We start from the raw sequence: 16,930 nt of genomic DNA, 5'->3' as shown, positions 1-16,930 counted from the left end.
TCCTGTGAATGTTTTGTGATTTTTTTTTAAGTTTGTGATTTTTTGGGGGTGTTTTTTCCTCCCTCACAAGGCCTCTCTCGCAGAGCTATCGGCCTCGGACTAAAGTTGCCGAAATTTGCGGTTTGCACCGCGAATCCTTGTGCAATGCCGATTTTTAATGCTGCGAAAATTAAAGCTTGAATTTCCGGCCTACTAGTGGTAGCAAAGCGAAAACGGAAAATACCGTTTTTGAAAAACGAATTTCTAGCTCATTACGTCTGCTCTCTCAAGTGGACGTAAAAGATCCCATGGCAGTATTTTGAAGAATGGCAAGGTAGTTATTTCCGGTGTCTTGGCCAATATTTGCCCCTCAATTAACATCAGTAAAAACAGATTACCTGGTCATTATCATATTGCTGTTTCTGGGAGCTTGCTGGCTGAAAATTAGCTGCCGCGTTTCCTACATTACAACAGTGACTACACTTCAAAAATACTTAATTGGCTGTAAAGCACTTTGGGATGTCCGGTGGTCGTGAAAAGCACTATATAAATGCAAGTCTTTCTTCCTTCTTCCTTCTTACATAATGCCAGTGTACTGCAGGAAATAAAGCAACCTCTACAAATAATTTACCTTTATCTGTAAAATGAATCCCATCTACTACATAAAGCAGGCTAGATTTGAACTATAGCAGCTCAACCAGTTCAAGACTGGAACCAGCTTTGCCCATGACCCTGAACAGCTGTGTGAACATAGAAGAACTTCAGACATTTATCTCTTGTCTGACACAGATTTATAACTATTTTTCAATTAAAAAGAGCAAGGATGGATGATACTGCAAGGTGCATTTAGATAACCACTACCCATCTGAAAGCCTGGCAGTTTCAGCCAGGCAAAACCCATTTATATTGGTTGACTGCAACTTTAATCCTGCTAGCCAGACGAGCTCTTCTCCAAGCAGTTAAATTTTAAATGTTTGGACAGAGTAAGCAACTGTATCTTCTAAACATTTAAATGAATAATGGGAAGATTTAAAAAGTACCCAGAAAGACCATCTGGGCATTTTTTACATCCAGTTCAACACTCACTCCAGAACAAGGTCAGGACCTGCCACAAGATTTACATTACAAGTTTAACAATGGTGTAAAAGTGAAACTTTTATACTAAAATTAAAGTTGTAGTATAAATACATGCTCAGATTATTCTGCCTTCAAAATCTTTTGGATTTACAACAGATGTTAGATCAAATATATATGCAGTAATCAAATGTGATTCCCCCCAGGAAATAATATCCTTTATTCTAACAAAATGTACATAACTGTCTGAACATTTATTATTTACAGAAGTAAATTATGACAATATACAAGTTTAAAAAATATAGTAAAGAGAAGGGAACAAGTGGTGAAATCCATGGTTGCAACGAGGAGTGGTACAGAAGCAGGAATAGCAGAGGGCTATAAACTTATAAGATAATGGGCCCAATTTTGGCCATGACTTGCTCCAATTTTTTTTTGGAGAAAGTTGGTTTTTCTGGCGTCAGTTAAAAAACGCCATTTTCCCCAATAAACTTGCGCCAGAGTAACTCAGTTAGGTACAATTTTTTTTTTAAATCGAGGTTTTTTTTTCCAAAAGGAGGCGTTCCCAGCCTCTTGCGCCAGTTTTGGCCATTTATGCCATTTTGGCCAGCTAAAACTTACTCCAAATCGACTTAGGTCAGCATATGTGGCCAGCTCTGAAAAACATTGCGGTCAGTTAAGAATTTGTCGCGGGTTAGTACATTTAAAGCACCAACACTTACAAAGCACAAAAATAAGCATTCAATAACAAATAAAAAATACAAGGAAGCTGAGAGGACCTGCACCAAGACTTGCAAAGCACTAAAAGGCCAAAAAGTAATAAGCAATTAGTTAATTAAAAAATAGAAGGAAGTTGAGGACCTGCACCAAGACTTAAAGCATTAAACAAACCACAAAAAGTAATAAGCAATCAATCAATAACAAATAAAAAATAGAAGTCCTACTTATGCCAGAAACAAGTTTAATTTTAAAAAGTCCCCCCCTCCCGCCCCCTCGCCAATCAAAACTCTCCTTACTAAACAAACCACAACCATCAATAAATAAAAAATAAAACTCAAGCCCTACCTCGGCCCGGGATGTCAGCAGGCCGGCCGGCCTGTGCGGGAGGCTACTCGGCCGGGAATAGGGGCTGCGAGCATCGGGTCCTGCTCACAGCCCGCAGCTAACGCTGGGAGGGCGAAGAGCATGCGCGCAGACTTCACTGCGCATGCGCGCAGCTGCCGACAGTGTTTTCTGCGCCGGGTTGTTGCTCCGCCCCCCCCACTGCAGTACGTACGCCATGCTGGGACACCAGAGACTCGGCAGAGTGGGCAGGATGGGGCCACTTTTTTTCGGCGCCGTTTCCAGCGCGCAAGGTTGGCGCATTTAGGGTAAGCGCGCCGAAAAACGGGGTTGGGGATAATTGGGCCCAATGAGAGGGCTCGACAAGGTGGATGCAAAGAGGATATTTCCACAAGGGGAAACTAAAACTAGGGGACATAGACTTAGAATAAGGGGCCGCCCATTTAAAACTGAGATGAGGAGAAATTTCTTCTCTAAGGGTTGTAAATCTATGGAATTCTCTGCCCCAGAGAGCTGTGGAGACTGGGTCAGTGAATATATTTAAGGCGGAGATAGATTTTTGAGCAAGAGAGTAAAGGGTTATGGGGAGCGTGCAGGGAAGTAGAGCTGAGTGCATGATCAGATCAGCAATGATCTTATTGAATGGCGGAGCAGGCTTGAAAGGGCCAAATGGCCTACTCCTGCTCCTATTTCTTATGTCCTTATATAGGGCTCAGTTGGACAGCAGGTAGAGGGAGCAAGTGCTGATTGAATGGAGCCTATAAATTGAAAACTGGGCTTGGAATTAGGATACATCCAGGTCTGGTTGAGGCTGCGGGGGCAGTTGAAAAGTGTGCAGCTTGGCCCATGCAATAGCTTATGGAGTTGTAAACTGGTTGCCTGATTGTGCCACATACATCAGCTTCACGGTCCAATTGTATCATTTGCACGTGATATAAGTTGTTTAGTGCAGAGCATTGGGTTTAGTAATTTGGTGAGGTACATAAGGCTCAACTGGGTGCTGTGGACAGCTTTGAGAAGGGGGCTAGGAATGGGAAAAACCTGTTGCTGAAACAATTGGAATATGGGATAAACTCGGTTTCTTTTCACATTTATCATGTGGTTTGAATTTTTTTTTCAAGTATTAAGTGAGGTGGATTTGGGGGAAGGGTAATAGAAGTTTTATCTCAAATTTTTCCTCCTAGAATATGATTTTGAAGTAAGTTGAAACTTGGCGGAAAGGTTTTGTGCAATATAATTGCCGACTGAAGAAATAAGAGAATAAACAATTACGAAGGCGAAAAAAAACAGACTTATACACTAAGAAGTAGAAGAAAATCACAAAGTAGAGGACGGACACATAAAAAGATGAGTCCAATAAACTGCTTTTTAGATTATGATTGCAGGTTTTTATTTTTAAAAACAAGCATGACTCCAAGGTATGCCACAAAACATAGGTTTTCCAACTTTTAAAACATGTAACCATGAAGCCTCCACTTTAAAAATCACGTCGCTCGACGATCTCTCGCCGCTCCTGCGCCTCGACCTCGCCGCTCCCGCTGTACCTGCCCATGCTCCAATCACCGACCTGGGTTATGGTGACATCCAATCCAGTCGCCCTCTTCACAGCTGTCGTTCTCCTGCACCATTTAGGTATGCCTCCACACGCCGCTCCGTTGAAGGCCCCGACCTGCTGCTGGTCCTTGCAGGTCAGGCCACCGCGCCAAATGCCAGGTCGGGCCTCCACACGCCGCTCCTTCGAAGGCCCCGACCTGGGTGATCCCTTGGGGCCCAGGAGAGGTGCGAGTTCGGGGCCCAGAAGAGGCGAGGGCCCAGGGGCAGCAGGGCCCAGCCCACACTGCAATATGTGTGCGCACTAAGTCCGTGCAGCAGAGCTGGTCTCCAGTCGTCTTGGTTAATCCTAGTCATTGGACCAAGACCTTGCTCTGTCAAGCCCGTGACAGCTGGTGTGTAACGGCCACCATACGTTAAAAAAAAAAAATCGACGTACAGGCATTTTCCACTCTTCAACATGCAGTTCGGGACCTGGAATATTATTAGGTGCTTCATTGAAAGACCTGTGAACTCATCTCTTTTTGGCGTGGAAGCAAGTCATCCTCGATACGAGAGACCACATGTGATGATGATGATGATGCTTTAAAAGTAATTTTTACCACCTGATTCAGTTAGGATATTGGTTCACACAAGTTAAAAATCATATGCGTCTTTTATTTTACTCTCTGATCAGAAAATGTGAATCATGTGACATTTTTATGTAGGAACAATAAGTGTGTCTGGCATGGAAAATGGCCCTAATATTGCACAATGTTTTTAGTACGTACCCTGTTTTCTTAACAATTCTGGTGACTGTTCATTTTTATTTTTAGGGTAAACAGAGATTGCAACAACTTGTATTTATATAACACCTTTAACGTAGTGAAACATCCCAAGGCGCTTCACAGAAGTGTTACAAGACAAAAAATTCAACACCGAGCCACATAAGGAGAAATTAGGGCAGGTGACCAGGGTGATGAGTGAGCGGGAAATGGTGTGAGTTAGAACACGGGCAGCCCAGTTTTGGATCACCTCTAGTTTACATAGGGGAGAATGTGGGAGGCCAGCCAGGAGTGTGCTGGAATAGTTAAGCCTAGAGGTAACAAAGGCATGGATGAGGGCTTCAGCAGCACATGAGCTGAGGCAGGGGCGGAGACAGGCAATGTTACAGGGGTTGAAATAGGTAGTCTTAGTTATGCTGTGGCTATGTGGTCGAAGGCTCATTTCAGGGTCAAATATGACACCAAGGTTGCGAACAGTCTGGTTCAGCCTCAGACAGAAGTTGGGGAGAGGGAACGGAGTTTGTGAGGGGACCGAAAATAATGGTTACGATCTTCCCAATATTCAATTGGAGAAAATTTCTTCTCATCCAGAACTGGATGTTGGACAAATAATCTGACAATTTAAGAGACCGTGGAGGCATCGAGAGAAGTGGTAGTGAGGTAGAGCTGGGTGTCATCAGCATACATGTGGGAAGTGATGCTGCGTTTTCGGATGACGTCGCCAAGGGGCAACATGTGGATGAGAAATAGGAGCACACTAATATTTGTTACGTGCAAAGAGTTACAATGTCTGAAGGCAATGACAATGTGCTAGCTTTTATGCATCTACTGACAAGTGGAATAACTAAAGTGGAGAACATAAAATGTTTCTTTCTGGGACTACATGCCAATGGTTACAAATTCAGGTGAATGGATAGGTCTCCCATCATTCCAGTCAACCATAACATTGTTAATAAGTCATCAAAAGCAGGGTATTTAAAGATCAGGTAAAGAGCAGGAGTCAGATGGAATATCTTTAGAGTATAGAAAGTGTAGGTGTGCAATTAAAAAGGATATTAGGAAAGCAAAGGGACAGCATGAAAAATTCTTGGCAAGTAAAATCAAGGAAAACTCAAAGATGTTTTATTAATATATTAAGAGTAAGAGGATAATTAAAGAATAGGGTCTATTAGAGATCTTAAGGGTAATCTGTGCGTGGAGGCGGGAGACGTGGTAGGGTTCTTAATGAATACTTTGTGTCTGTTTTCAAAGGAGAGGGGCGAAGCAGGCATTGCCATCAGGGAGGAGTAGTGTGAAATACTAGATGAAATAAACATAGTGAGAGAGGCAGTATTAAGGGGCTGAGCAGTTTTGAAAGTGGATAAATCCCCAGGCCTGGATGAAATATATCCCAGGCTGTTAAGCGAAGCAAAAGAGGAAATAGCAGAGGCCCGGACCATCATTTTGCAATCCTCTCTAGCTTCAGGTGTGGTGCCAGAGAACTGTTAATGTGGTACCTTTGTTTAAAAAAGGAGACAGGGATAGAGCAAGTAATTACAGGCCAGTCAGCCTAACCTCGGTGGTGGGAAAATTATTGGAAAGAATTCTGAGGGACAGGATAAATCTTCATTTAGAAAGACACGGATTAATCAAGAATAGTCAGCACAGATTTGTTAAGGAAGGTCATGTCTAACAATCTTGATTGAATTTTTGAGGTGGTAACAAGGAGGATCCAAGGAGGATCGATGAGGGCAGTGTATATAATGTAGTGTATATGGATTTTAGCAAAGCTTTTGAATAAGATTCCACATGGCAGACTGGTCATGAAAGTAAAAGCCCATGGGATCCAGGGTAAAATGGCAAGTTGGATCCAAAATTGGCTCAGAGGCAGGAAGCTGAGGATAATGGTTGATGGGTGTTTTTGTGACTGGAAGGCTGTTTCCAGTGGGGTTCCGCAGGGCTCAGTACAAGGTCCCTTGCTTTTTGTGGTGTACATCAATGATCTAGACTTGAATATCGGGTATGATTAAGAAGTTTGCAGATGATACTAAAATTGGTTGCGTGATTGATAATGAAGAGTAAAGCTGTAGACTACAGGAAGAAATCAATAAACTGGTCAGATGGGCAGAACAGTGGCAAATGGAATTCAATCTGGAGAAGTGTGAGGTAATGCATTTGGGGAGGACGAACAAGGAAAGGGAATACACATTAAATGGTAGAACACCAAGAAGTGTAGAGGAACAAAGGAACCTTGGAGTGCAGGTCCACAGATCTCTGAAGGTAGCAGGCCAGGTAAGATAAGGTGGTTAAGAAGCCATACGGAATGCTTTATTGGCCGAGGCATAGAATACAAGAACAGGGGAGTTTTGCTTGAATTGTATAAAACACTAGTTCGGCCACAGCTAAAGTACTGCGTGGAGTTCTGGTCACCACATTACAGGAACGAGGTGATTGCACTAGAGAGGGTACAGAGGAGATTTACGAGGATATTGCCAGGAGTAGAGAATCTTAGAAACATAGAAAATAGTAGTAGGCCATTCAGCTCTTCGAGTCTGTACCGCCAGTCAATATGATCATGGCTGATCCTCTATCTCAACACCATATTTCCGCTTTTTCCCCATACCCCTTGAGGGTATGAGGAAAGATTGAATAGGCTGGGTTTGTTTTCCTTGGAACAGAGGAGGCTGATGGGAGACCTTATTGAGGTGTATAAAATTATGAGGGGCCTCGATAAAGTGGATAGAAAGGACCTATTTCCCTTAGCAGAGTGGGGAAAACCAGAAGAAATAGATTTAAAGTAACTGGTAGAAGGTTTAGAGGGGATTTGAGGGGACATTTCTTTACCCAGAAGGTTGTCAGGGTCTGGAACTCATTGCCTAAAAGGGTGGTAGAGTCAGAAACCCTCACCACATTTAAAAAATACTTGGATGTGCACTTGAAGTGCCGTAATCTCCAGGGCTACGGACCAAGAGCTGGAAAGTGGGATTAGGCTGGATATCTCTTTGTTGGCCGGCACGGGCATGATGGGCCGAAAGGCCTCCTTCCGTGCTGTAACTTTCTATGATATATTTACTCTTGTTTCAACTTGCAGCAGACCGTCTTCCTTCAGGTGATTAGCAATGAAATGACGATAGTCTGTACATGTTCCTGCACTCAATTCACCTGGAACATGGTACTGGAGGCTACCTCAGCACAGCCAGAAGTAAGAAGAATGTGGAATACAAAAAAAGAATATATATGGGAATCAGATACACAGTGTTTTAGCACCAAGGCCTGTTCTAAATTTAAATTCACACACCGTACCAGTCTTCTCGTTTGTTTTATGATAGACATCACAGTGCCTTGGTAAAACACAACTCTGCACTAACTGGAGCTTACTACTTTCATGGAAACAACCAACTAACCACTCATTTTTAATATGTTTCTTTCAGCAGTCATGTTGTTTATTCATTTCCTCCCTCCCCCCACCATTGCACCACTAAAAATTTAATTTCTTGCATAATGACCACAACATTTTTTTTCCTATCGAGGCTGGAGATTTTCTTCCCAGAGTGTGCATTATTGTACTTGAACCTTCCCTGAATGAAGAAGCGTGACCTTGTAGTGGACTACAACACCCACTTAGTCTAGCTGACATGGTGATGGGACTTATAAACAAAATGTCTTACCACGCTCCAAGAATGGCAGTTTTACTTCAATCGTAACTCCGTCCAGCCGGTTCTTTAATGATGCAAATTCTCTTTTTGAGCTATGCAATGCCTTTTCAGGGAAGGCGATGGGAATCAAAACACATGATTTTTTTTTTAAATGACTGATACCAAGATTGCTATTCACATGACTTCCTGTTTGTCAGCTTCATTCCTCTATGACAATGGAAAACACAGCAAGCACAGTAGATCTACTCAAAATCCAGTCATAGTGTCAAGATTTTTTGAATAAAAGCAACCAAAATGGAGTAAAGCATGAAGTTTTAAAATATATCAGATTAACTGATAGGAAAACAAATGTAACCATATAGATGACTTGATAAATGTAAGGTATAGAGGACAGCAAATTCAAGTCCAAGTTTTGGGAAAAATTAACGAGTTCTTCAGGGGCAGAGCTTGCTTTTTATAAAACAAAAATTTATGATTCTATAGCGCCTTTCATGACCAATGGACATCTCAAAGTGCTTTACAGCCAATGAAGTACTTTTAAAGTGTTGAAGTGGGAAACACGGTAGCCAAGTTGCGCACAGCAGACGCCCACAAACAGCAATGTGATAATGACCAGATAATCTGTTTTTTGTTATGTTGATTGAGGAATAAATATTGGCCAGTGCACCGGGGATAACTCCCCTGCTCCTCTTCGAAATAGTGCCATGGGATCTTTTACATCCAGCTCGGTTTAATGTCTCATCCAAAAGACAGCATCTGTGACAGTGCAGCACTCCCTCAGCACTGCATTGGATTTATAGTACAAACCAAATTAGTGAGAAATGCATGGGTATCTCAGATGCTGCAATGTCATGACATCAAAGTATTGTAAGGAGGCTGTTCCATTAATAGAAATCTCTCTCCGCCACCCCCCCCCCCCCCACCCATCCAAGAGAGAGAAAATGGGTGCGACAGGGAGAGAGAGAGTGAGGAAGAACAAAAAGGACTGAATTATAGAAACATGATCAAACAGGTTTAAATGCATGGTTGCACCCAGGCTCTTCCATCACTCCCTCCAGATGCTTATGGAGGGAGTCACAGCACACAGGGACCTTCCCCAGGACACCAACGCAGCCTGGTTGCACATTGCACAGAAGGCCACAAGCAGGATGTCGTCAGGGGAACCTGGCTGCAGTGGCGCAAACCTTTCAATGATCTTAGTAGATCATGAAACGTTACTGCAAAGCCACACATCACTTCATCTTCCCTATCCTACACACATCCTTACTCACACCAACATATCTTGTACCTCCACCCATCCCTCTCTCTCTATCTATCTACATCATCACATCCCCAGCTCACTAGCCACCCCTCACACTCGCCCTCATCCTTGTCCAATCATGCCCACTAATAACACACAAGGGTATAGTCACTTGGGTCCCTTAGCCAATGTTCATGTACCTTTAGTCCCATTAGTTTATTTGTACTTTTGCTCTAGTGATAGTTTTAAGTCCCGTCCCCCCAATAGCCCCTTGATCATCAATTATTGGGATGCTTTTAATGTCTTCTAATGTGAAGACCGATATAAAATATTTGTTCAAAATCTCTGCTATTTCCCCGTTTCCCATTATTAATTCCCCAGTCTCATCCTCTAAGGGACCAATGTTTACTTTAGCTACTCTCTTCCTTTTTAATATACATGTAAAAGCTATTACTGTCTGATTTTATATTTCTTGCTAGTTTACTCTCAGATGCTATCTTCTCCTTCTATCATTTTTCTTAAAGTCGTCCTTTGCTGGTTTCGAAAAATGTCCCAATCCTCTGGCCTTCCACTATTCTTTGCAACACTGTATGCCTTTGTTTTCAATTTGATATCATCCTTTACTTCCTTAGCCAGCCACGGATGGTTCATCCTTCTCTTCGAGTCTTTCTTTCTCACTGGAATATATATTTGCTGAGAGTTATGAAATATCTCCTTAAATATTTGCCACTGCTTTTCTACAGTCTTACCCTTTAATATATTTTCCAAGTCCACTTTAACCAACTCTGCTTTCATACCTTTGTAATTACCTTTATTTAAGTTCAGGACACTAGTTTGAGACCTAGCTTTCTCACCCTCAAAAAGAATTTGAAATTCTATCATGCTATGATCACACTTCCCAAGAGGATCCTTCACTATGAGATCATTAATTAATCCAGACTCGTTACACATTTTCAGATCTAAAATAGTCTGCTCCCTGGTTGGTTCCACAACATAATGTTCCAAGAAACCATCCCGTATACACTTTATGAACTTTTCCTCAAGACTACCTTTGTCAATTTGATTTGTCCAATCAATATGAAGATTAAAATCGCCCATGATTATTGCTGTACCTTTCTTACACACCTCCATTATTTCTTGATTTATACTCTGTCCTACAGTGTGGCTACTTTTTGGGGGCCTGTAGACCACTCCCACCAGTGATCTCTTTCCCTTATTATTTCTTATCTCCACCCAAACTGATTCTACATCTCGATCTTCTGAGCCTGCTAAAAAAAATATTGTGACAGCTCACATAACAGCCACTTGGGCTGTACGGCATCTGTGGAACCCTAGTCCAGCAAGGAATTGGAAGAAGAGTGGGAAGAGATGTAAAAATAAAAAAATCTCAAATTCAATTCTCAGTATTAATAGATACATAGAAACATAGAAAATAGGTGCAGGAGTAGGCCATTCGGCTCTTCGAGCCTGCACCATCATTCAATGAGTTCACGGCTGAACATGCAACTTCAGTACCCCATTCCTGCTTTCACGCCATACCGCTTGATCCCCCTAGTAGAAAGGACTACATCTAACTCCTTTTTGAATGTATTTAGTGAATTGGCCTCAACAACTTTCAGTGGCAGAGAATTCCACAGGCTCACCACTTTCTGGGTGAAGAAGCCCCTCCCCATCTCGGCCCCAAATGGCCCACCCCCCATCCCCAGACTGTGACCCCTGGCTCTGGACTTCCCCAACATTAATAAGAACATAAGAATTAGGAACAGGAGTAGGCCATCTAGCCCCTCGAGCCTGCTCCGCCACCCAACAAGATCACGGCTGATCTGGCCGTGGACTCAGCTCCACTTACCCGCCCGCTCCCCATAACCCTTAATTCCCTTATCGGTTAAAAATCTATCTATCTGTGATTTGAATATATTCAATGAGCTAGCCTCAACTGCTTCCTTGGGCAGAGAATTCCACAGATTCACAACCCTCTGGGAGAAGAAATTCCTTCTCAACTCGGTTTTAAATTGGGTCCCCCGTATTTTGAGGTTGTGCCCCCTAGTTCTAGTCTCCCCGACCAGTGGAAACAACCTCTCTGCCTCTATCCTGTCTATCCCCTTCATTATTTTAAATGTTTCTATAAGATCACCCCTTAGCCTTCTAAACTCCAACGAGTAAAGACCCAGTCTACTCAATCTATCATCATAAGGTAACCCCCTCATCTCCGGAATCAGCCGAGTGAATCGTCTCTGTACCCCTTCCAAAGCTAGTATATCCTTCCTTAAGTAAGGTGACCAAAACTGCATGCAGTACTCCAGGTGCGGCCTCACCAATACCCCATACAGTTGCAGCAGGACCTCCCTGCTTTTGTACTCCATCCCTCTCGCAATGAAGGTCAACATTCCATTCGCCTTCCTGATTACCTGCTGCACCTGGGATTCATGCACAAGGACCCCCAGGTCCCTCTGCACTGCAGCATGTTGTAATTTCTCCCCATTCAAATAATATTCCCTTTTACTGTTTTTTTCCCCCAAGGTGGATGACCTCACATTTTCCGATATTGTATTCCATCTGCCAAACCTTAGCCCATTCACTTAACCTATCTAAATCTATTTGCAGCCTCTCTTTGTCTGCTACATAACCCGCTTTCCCACTAATCTTTGTGTCATCTGCAAATTTTGTTACACTACACTCTGTCCCCTCTTCCAGGGCATCTATGTATATTGTAAACAGTTGTGGTCCCAGCACCGATCCCTGTGACACACCACTAACCACCGATTTCCAACCCGAAAAGGACCCATTTATCCCGGCTCTGTGCTTTCTGTTAGCCAGCCAATTCTCGATCCATGCTAATACATTTCTTCTGACTCCGCATACCTTTATCTTCTGTAGTAACCTTTTGTGTGGCACCTTATCGAATGCCTTTTGGAAATCTAAATACACCACATCCATCAGTACACCTCTATCCACCATGCTCGTTATATCCTCAAAGAATTCCAGTAAATTAGTTACACATGATTTCCCCTTCATGAATCCTGCTAGATCATGAATATCTGCTGTTAGATCTCTCAAGAGATATGCAAGAAGCTGGGGAAAAGCAAATACTACCCCAAAAGGTGCGTCAGTAGCCATGTCATACAATGCCGATGGTACTCAAGAAAGTGACAAGGTCATTAAAGAGTTCCCCTGGATCAGCTGGAAAGAATGTATTATTCACTCAAACATGATTGTTACTTGAAGTATCTGAACTCGGATTAAGATTGCACGAAAAAAACCTGCCTAGCGCTAGAGCAGCAGAACTCATTTATAAACCACATATAACCGATCATATGATCCATGGCCATTTCCCTTGGGTGATCCAAGAGACAGTATAGAGAATCAAAATCAATTGCAATGCCAGTAATAGTCTTCACTCAACAAGTAAACAAATCCACTATAAATAAATGTGAACATGAAAAAGTTTGCAAAGACTGCCAACATGTTTGCAGTCCTTCGATATTTAACAGCAGAAAAGTTCCTATAACATACATATTTAGATGTATAGCAAATGTGGTGGTAAATCTCTGTTTGGTTTCCTTGTGTTGCTTCCTGACGATCATGAAAGTAGCCAAGCAGGTGGTATTGCACTGTGCTCAAGTAACAATGTTAAGATCTGTCCTGTATGCCCGACATGAGACTCCCAAAGCAAGCGCTCTACTCTGAACTCCTACACGGCAAGTGTAGGTGGGCTGAAGATACACCCTCAAAGCCTCCTTGATAAAGTGCAACATCCCCATTGGCACCTGGGAATCCCTGGCCCAAGACCGCCCTAACTGGAGGAAGAGCATCCGGGAGGGCGCTGAGCACCTAGAGTGTCATCGCCGGGAGCATGTAGAAACCAAACGCAGACAGCGGAAGGAGCATGCGGCAAACCAGACTTCTCACCCACCCTTTCCTTTAACCACTGTCTGTCCCTCTTGTGACAGACTGTAATTCCCGTATTGGACTATACAGTCACCTGAGAACTCACTTTTAGAGTGGAAGCAAGTCTGTGTCTAGAAATCTATCTATCTCCTTCTTAAATATATTCAGTGACTTGGCCTCCACAGCCTTCTATGATAGACAATTCCACAGGTTCACCACCCTCTGAGGGAAGAAATTTCTCATCTCAGTCCTAAATTTCCTACTCCGTATCCTGAGACTTTGACCCCTTGTTCTAGACTTCTCAGCCAGGGGAAACATTCTCCCCGCATCCAGTCTGTCTAGCCCCGTCAGAATTTTACATATTCAATGAGATCCCCTCTCATTCTTCTAAACTCTCGTGAATACAGGCCTAGTCGACCCAACCTTTCTCATACGACAGTCCTGCTATCCCAGGAATCAGTCTGGTGAACCTTCGCTGCACTCCCTCTATGGCAAGTATATCCTTTCTTAGGTAAGGAGACTAAAACTGCACACAATACTCCAGGTGTGGTCTCACCAAGGTCCTGTATAACTGTAGTAAGACATCCTTGCTCCTATACTCAAATCCTCTTGCAATGAAGGCCAACATACCATTTGCCTTCCTAACGGCTTGTTGCACCTGCATGTTTGCTTTCAATGACTGGTGTACAAGGACACCCAGGTCCCTTTGTACATCGACATTTCCCAAGTTTTGTCTTGTAGATGTTTTTAGTATCGGGGTGTTGCAGTGGTGTGGGACGGACTGGTTGGGCTGGGTGCTCTTTGCCTTTCCATCATTGGTCATGGGTTTGTATGTAACCTTTATGGCTGCTGACGAAGGGCCTTGTGGCTCTTTGTCGGCCGACGCAGACACGATGGGCCGAAATGGCCTCCTTCTGTGCTGTAAATTTCTATGTTTCTATGTCTTTATGTTTTTCCTACCAAAGTGGCTAACTTCCCATTTATCCACATTATACTGCATCTGCCATGTGTTTGCCCATACACAAACTATCTAAATCGCCTTGCAGCATCTTTGCATTCTCCTCACAACTCACAATCCCACCTAGTTTAAAAAAAACAGAACAGCAGCTGAGAAGGAATAAAGAGAAAGCAAATTATTTTCCAATTGTATGAAGACTTCCAGCTTCATTAGTTGCTCTACAGTCTTAGATAAGTGGTTTCTAAGAAATAATCATGCAAATACAGCTGGAAGCAGTGATAAAAATCTCCACTTCCAAATGAAAATTAATTGCCAAGAGATTCATAAGATTATTCGGTCTCCAACCAGTATTTAGGAAAAAGCTCGCAAGCCTTTGTTGTGCCAACTCAAAATATTGCCTGGTGGTAATAGGGGAAACATCCAGGGTTAAGCCACAAGGGCAAGTTGGCTGACAGGCTGACTGGGAGAAGAAAAAAACAGCACACATCTATCCATGTACATATGCAGCCCAGTTCAAGGTTTGAAACTTTACATAACTCCTAAATTGCATACTTGTCAGAAATTGAATATAAAATACAGAAACAGTGAGATGACATTGTTACAATGAAGGGATTTTAAAAGCCTAGAGCTATATTCAATATCATACAAAGTCTTGAGGGATTGAATAGAAATGTTAAAAATCTTGAAAGGATTTTCAGAGGCTAAATATTGAAAGGTTATTTCCATTGGCTGGTAAGTCAGCAACAGGGGTACACAAAATTAGGATTAGTCCTGGAAGTATGAGAGGTTAAGATGCCATTTTTCACAAAGGGCTATTTAGAACATGGAATGCATTACCACAACTGGCTACTGAAGCAGAAGCAATCATATTTAAGGAATAATTCAATAAACATAGCTGTGCTGAAATTTCAGTGATTCTATGACGATAACAGCGCCCCTGTTCTATCGCCACCCATTACAGGTATGTGACAGTACAGACCACTCAGAATTAATGGATCATAACAGCCAATAAAAATAAAAGGTAACAGAGCACTATCACTCTTCTATATTCAAAGGATTGTTTCATTTAAGACGAACATCCTGCCATTTATGTTTCTATAAAAAGCAAGAAATCAACTGATATTTTTTTTGGAAAGTGTGCAAGTTATAATATTATTCCAGGAAGATTTGGAATATTTAACAACCGGGGCTGGAATTCATCTTACTATATTTTATTGAGTCATAACATTATGAAGTAGCAAGTTTTGATCCTGAGAAAATGATATTAAAAGTCTACCATATGTGCACACATTCCTATATTTAACAGTTACTTCCTGTAACAATTCCCTGTCATGCCTACTTTCAGCACACAATTTGTCATACTTAAACTTACCTATTCAGGTTACTTATCTGGGTCTTCCAAGATTAGTCTCAAAGGTCGGAGGCTTGGTTGCCCACAACACCAAGTGTCTTGGAACAACTAAAATCATACTTGTAACCTGATGCCGAATACACCCTTTATATTGCTGCCTTTATGTGGTTGCCACAACCCTCCCACTGTGAGCGGACTTGAGCCAATACTGCATGCAGTTCACCACCACTCCGTAGCTAACCTGAGGTTCCTACCAGAAGCCACATTCTCACTCATTAAAATAAATAATGCAGATCAGATACAGGAAGTTTCCCTCTTCCCCAGACACATTCAGAACACCGTCTCCACCCTACCCACCCCACTTTCCCCAATTCCTAGGATACTGAAGCCAGCTTAGGTCCAGTCATAACAGGATTACTGAAAAGGGTTTCCACCAGCAGTGACCAGGCGAATACATATATTTAAAATGCTCATCTGTATTTAAATAAGAGATTTCCTTAATAGAAACATAGAAACGTAGAAAATAGGTGCAGGAGTAGGCCATTCAGCCCTTCTAGCCTGCACCACCATTCAATGAGTTCATGGCTGAACATGCAACTTCAGTACCCTCTTCCTGCTTTCTCGCCATACCCCTTGATCCCCCGAGTAGTAAGGACTTCATCTAACTCCCTTTTGAATGTATTTAGTGAATTGGCCTCAACTACTTTCTGTGGTAGAGAATTCCACAGGTTCACCACTCTCTGGGTGAAGATGTTTCTCCTCATCTCGGTCCTAAATGGCTTACCCCTTATCCTTAGACGGTGACCCCTGGTTCTGGACTTCCCCAACATCGGGAACATTCTTCCTGCATCTAACCTGTCTAAACCCGTCAGAATTTTAAACGTTTCTATGAGGTCCCCTCTCATTCTTCTGAACTCCAGTGAATACAAGCCCAGTTGATCCAGTCTTTCTTGATAGGTCAGTCCCACCATCCCGGGAATCAGTCTGGTGAATCTTCGCTGCACTCCCTCAATAGCAAGAATGTCCTTCCTCAAGTTAGGAAACCAAAACTGTACACAATACTCCAGGTGTGGCCTCACCAAGGCCCTGTACAACTGTAGCAACACCTCCCTGCCCCTGTACTCAAATCCCCTCGCTATGAAGGCCAACATGCCATTTGCTTTCTTAACCGCCTGCTGTACCTGCATGCCAACCTTCAATGACTGATGCACCATGACACCCAGGTCTCGTTGCACCTCCCCTTTTCCTAATCTGTCGCCATTCAGATAATAGTCTGTCTCTCTGTTTTTACCACCAAAGTGGATAACCTCACATTTATCCACATTATACCTCATCTGCCATGCATTTGCCCACTCACCTAACCTATCCAAGTCACTCTGCAGCCTCATAGCATCCTCCTCGCAGCTCACACTGCCACCCAACTTAGTG

General features: G+C 42.8%; 1 protein-coding gene across 1 annotated transcript in view; it reads right to left on the bottom strand.

Annotated features, from left to right (window-relative positions):
- LOC139263003 (ubiquitin domain-containing protein 2) overlaps positions 1 to 16,930 on the bottom strand; it is a 125,617-nt gene that overhangs the window by 83,351 nt on the left and 25,336 nt on the right. The gene's annotated exons all lie outside the window — the stretch shown is intronic.

The sequence above is a fragment of the Pristiophorus japonicus genome, chromosome 4, assembly GCF_044704955.1.
Source record: "Pristiophorus japonicus isolate sPriJap1 chromosome 4, sPriJap1.hap1, whole genome shotgun sequence".
In the NCBI taxonomy this organism is placed as follows: domain Eukaryota; kingdom Metazoa; phylum Chordata; class Chondrichthyes; family Pristiophoridae; genus Pristiophorus; species Pristiophorus japonicus.
The sequence above is the reverse complement of the archived record's forward strand: the minus strand, read 5'-3'. Positions and strand labels throughout refer to the sequence as shown.